The sequence below is a fragment of the Mus pahari genome, chromosome 3, assembly GCF_900095145.1.
Source record: "Mus pahari chromosome 3, PAHARI_EIJ_v1.1, whole genome shotgun sequence".
NCBI classification, from domain to species: Eukaryota; Metazoa; Chordata; class Mammalia; order Rodentia; family Muridae; genus Mus; species Mus pahari.
Window position 1 is genome coordinate 137,850,927 of NC_034592.1, and position 4,323 is coordinate 137,855,249.

General features: G+C 41.2%; 1 pseudogene; it reads right to left on the reverse strand.

Annotated features, from left to right (window-relative positions):
- Positions 1–3,791: 3,791 nt before the first annotated feature.
- LOC110319338 lies at positions 3,792–4,095 on the reverse strand (annotated as a pseudogene).
- Positions 4,096–4,323: the final 228 nt, after the last annotated feature.

Genomic DNA, 4,323 nt, shown 5'->3' on the forward strand with positions numbered 1-4,323 from the left:
CATCTTAGCAGTCAAAGATCTATTTTCAAAATATACTGAAATTTTAAAACTAAAAAGAAACATTTTTAAAATTTTCATTTCACATATATGAGGGTTTTTCCTGCATGTATGTATTTGGACCTCATACATGTAGTGTTCATGGAGGTCAGAAGAGGGCATCAAATTCACTGGAACTGGAATTACAGACAGTTAGGAGACTGTGTGGATGCTGGGAACCAAACCCAGGTCCTCAGTGAGAGCAGCCAGTCCTCCGTACCTCTGAGCCATCTCTCCAGTTCCCTGAAAATCTAAAACTTCAGGTAACAATAATACAAAGGCATAAAAGTGTACAAATCATAAATATGATGCGTGCTCACAAAATACAACACAAACGTCTAATCAACACCCATATCAAGAAATAAGAAATGGGCTTGGAGACAGCACAGCCAACAGAGGTGCTTGCCACCAAGCCTGGGATCACCTGGAACCATGCAGTTGATAGACAGAACTAACTTCTACAATCTCCAACCTTCACAATAGTACCTGAGTATACACACACACACACAAACACACACACTCACAAAATGTAAAAGAGAATGATAGGAAGAATCAGAAAACAGGACCCAGAAGGAGGATTCGGCAGAAGAGCTCTTACCTAGGATGCACAAGACACTCAGTTTGATCCTCAACACTGGAAAAGAAAACAAAACAAAACGGGGGCAGGGGAGATGGCTCAGTGGGAAGCTTGAAGATCTGAGTTCAAATTGTCAGCATGAGTAATGGAGCAGAACACTCGATGCTCTCCCCCGGCCTCTGTGAGCAACACACACACACACACACACACACACACAACTTAGAAAGAGGAGAGGAGGGTAGAGAGAGAAGGGGGGAGAGGGAAGAAGAAGGGAAGAAGGGAAAAAGAGGGGAGAGAGAGAGAGAGAGAGAGAGAGAGAGAGAGAGAGAGAGAGAGAGAGAGAGAAGCATGAACATACATTATGAGCACCATGAAGACCCATTCAAGCCACCTTCTAGAAGTTGTTGAGGTTCCCCTTCGGGTAAATGGTATTCTCACTTCTCATTCCACAGATTAAGCCTGCCAAAGCTAAGCTTTATACACTGTAAATGGAACCATGCAGATGCAGGCTTTGAATCTGGCTTCTATGGCTGTGTTTATATTTTTGAGATTCATCTATATTGTTGCATGTGCTTGTAGTTTATTCAATGTCATTGCTGGGTAGCATTTACTCTGTGACTATGTTATGGTTTAACTGCTTTGCTGGTGCTAGCTGTGTTTGAGGTTTCACTGTAAGGGTAGTTTTGGATTTGTTGTCTCTTGTTTTTGTTTAAGATAGTGTCTCACTATATCTCTGGCTGTCCTAGAACTTACTATGTAGTCTAGACTGGCCTCAAACTTACAGAGATAGACCTGCCTCTGCTTCTTAGGAGCTGGGAGGAATATCTGTCCCACTGTTTTCTGTCCAACTGTTTTCTGTCCCACTGTTTTCTGTCCCACTGTTTTGGGGGTGGAGGTAGAATATCCTAAGCAGTATCTGTCAGTCTTTATTTTATTTTATTTTATTTTATTTTATTATTTATTTATTTATTTGGTTTTTCAAGCTCACTCTGTAGACCAGGCTGGCCTCAAACTCAGAAATCTGCCTGCCTCTGCCTCCTGAGAGCTGGGATTAAAGGCATGTGCCACCACACCCAGTTTTCTGTCAGTCTTTTGTTTGTTTCTTTTTGAAACATAGCCTCTCTGTGTAGCCCTGGCTGTCCTGGAACTTGCTATGAAGACCAAGCTGGCCTCAAATTCACAGAGATCCATTTGCCTCTGCCTCTGCCTCCTAAGTGCTGTTTCTTTGTTATTTTTTTTAAAGAGTCTATTTTGATTTTGTGTATATTGTGTGTTCTGCCTGTATGTAGTGTACACTGTGTATGCAGTACCTGTGGAGGCCCAAAGAGAGCATCCGATTCCCAAAGCTAGAGATAGAGAAAGGCTGGGAACCAAGCAAGTGCTCGTTACCACCCAGTCACCTCTTTAGCCCCAGTTTTGTTAAAACTTGTCGAGTGGCTGTTCCATCCTCTGTTGACAATGCAGAACTGAAGAATTTGCTACTGTTGAATGGTCCCTTTCTCCCTTCATTTCTGTCATTTTCTGATTCAAATTTTAAAAGTGTATTTCTTTGACATTTTTTTTATCAATGCATATAATGAATTTTAGTCCTTGGTACCCTGTTCTTTCTCATGCGACATCCTTCTCCAACTGAAAACCGTCTTCTCAACAAATCCCCACTGACTTAGGCCTTTTTTGTGTGGAACTCACCGAGGTTAATTAACCTCTCACCATGCCTGAACATGGGTGCAGGGTTGCTTCATATTTTAAAATTTCTTATGTCTTCTTAGTGTGTGGGGGTTGGGTGTGATACATGCACGTGAGTGCCCAGGTTTGTGTGACCATGCACATGTGCATGTAGAGGCCAGCGGAAGATGGTCAGCGTCTTCCTCTATTCTATTCTTCATTGTATTCCTGTCCTCTGAAGTTCACTGTTCTGGTTAGACGGTGTGACCAATGAGCATCCAGGATTCACCTGTCTCTACCTCCCAATGCTGGGTATGCAGGTGTGTGTAGCCATGCCCAACATTTTACATGGCTGAGAACTCAACCCTACGTCCTCATGCCTGCACAAGTGTTCTTATCCACTGACCTGTCTCCCCAGACTGATCCCTCATGTTTTTGACTGTTAGTAGGATATGAATATGTTTATATTTGTCTGGTGGGTTGATTCTAAGTGACTTTTTGTTTTACAATCTACTATGTCTGAGTCCAATAACCCCAGTTCCCTCTCTTTGCCCCTCTGCCTCTTATTTTATTTTTTTCATGATCTGTGATTGTTTTTAATTATCTTCTTACTAATAATAACTTACAAACTATCTCCTTTATTTTCATCCTTCCATTTAGTAAGTTGGCAAAGAGTGCCATTCCCAACCACGCATAAACAGAAATTCCAGTTATGTTTCTGAATGGGTATTTAAGGACAATTCTGAATTACAACTTAGTCTTAGATAATAGAGAATTTAAAAGGTCTAACTTGCTTGTTCCTAAAAGCATTTTAATTTACAGATCAACTATAAAGAAGTGTTAAATACTCTTTATTTGATATCATACATAAACCACAGTAAATGCCTTTCGGTGGTAAAAGGCAGCATCCTTGATGTAGGAAATTCTAATTAAAACTGCACTGTCAAGAAGAGACAGTTGCCTCCTTGTGGTCAGCCGTGGCCTGTAAGAAGCCAATGAACACAAACTGAAACACAGGTGAATCTTCTTGTTTCTGAGACAGTGATAGAATTTTCCCAGTGTTTAAACATATTCAGATACCCAGTTATATAAATCTAAGTATAAAGCCATTTAATAGGTTTGAGGCGACACCCCCGTATTTACGGAAAGTAAAACATTACTAATTAAGTCCAATCCTATCTTGAGAAAGGGAGAGCAGTGATAGCAGAGATACAACTGGAATTGTTGCTTAAAAAAAAGATCATATCCCTGAGTTCAAGGTCAGCCTGGTCTACAGAGTGAACTCCAGGACAGCCAGAGCTACACAGAGAAACCCTGTCTCGAAAAACAAACAAACAAAACAAACAAACAAAAACAATCATATCCACTTTACAGCATGTCAGTTTTACTTAAATCAGGACTGTCCAACAAAGCATTGTTAGCCATTCATGATCCGAATTTGGTGTATGAATTAAATTATGGTATACATTAAAAGCTGTGAGACATTAGTTTTGTAATAAATAAGGCGGTGGAATTACTCATTAGTCGTCTTTTTAAGATAAGCTATTAGGTCTGCCCTTTCTCCCTTAATTCCAACAAAGATCATTCTTGTTCCAGGGATGCACTTCTTGGGATTCTCCAAATCCTCCATCAGGGTGTCCCCTCCCAGGTGATGCCTCTGTTCTTGTTGGCATTTGTGTAAGAGAATCCAGCAGCCGGGCCTGTCTTCCACCTGGAGATTTGGTACACTCTTATGCTTGCCTCCCTTTTCCACAGTGTGGCACTGGACACACTTCTGAACAAAAATCTTCTTGCCCTTTTCAACATCACCCATTTTTAACTCGCTCCAGGCCAGTTAACACCACGAATGCTCAGATTCAAAGACAGATGTCCTGCTCTCTCCTTTCCCTCTTATTTTATTGAGATAGTATTTCATTCTGTAGCCCGGGATGGCCGGAAATCACTTTTCAGTGCAAGCCATTCTCAAACTCTGTGCCTCAGTCTCTGGAGTGTTGAGATTATAGGTATGCATCACCAAACCTGGCTCTCCAGTCTTTCCCCTTTTT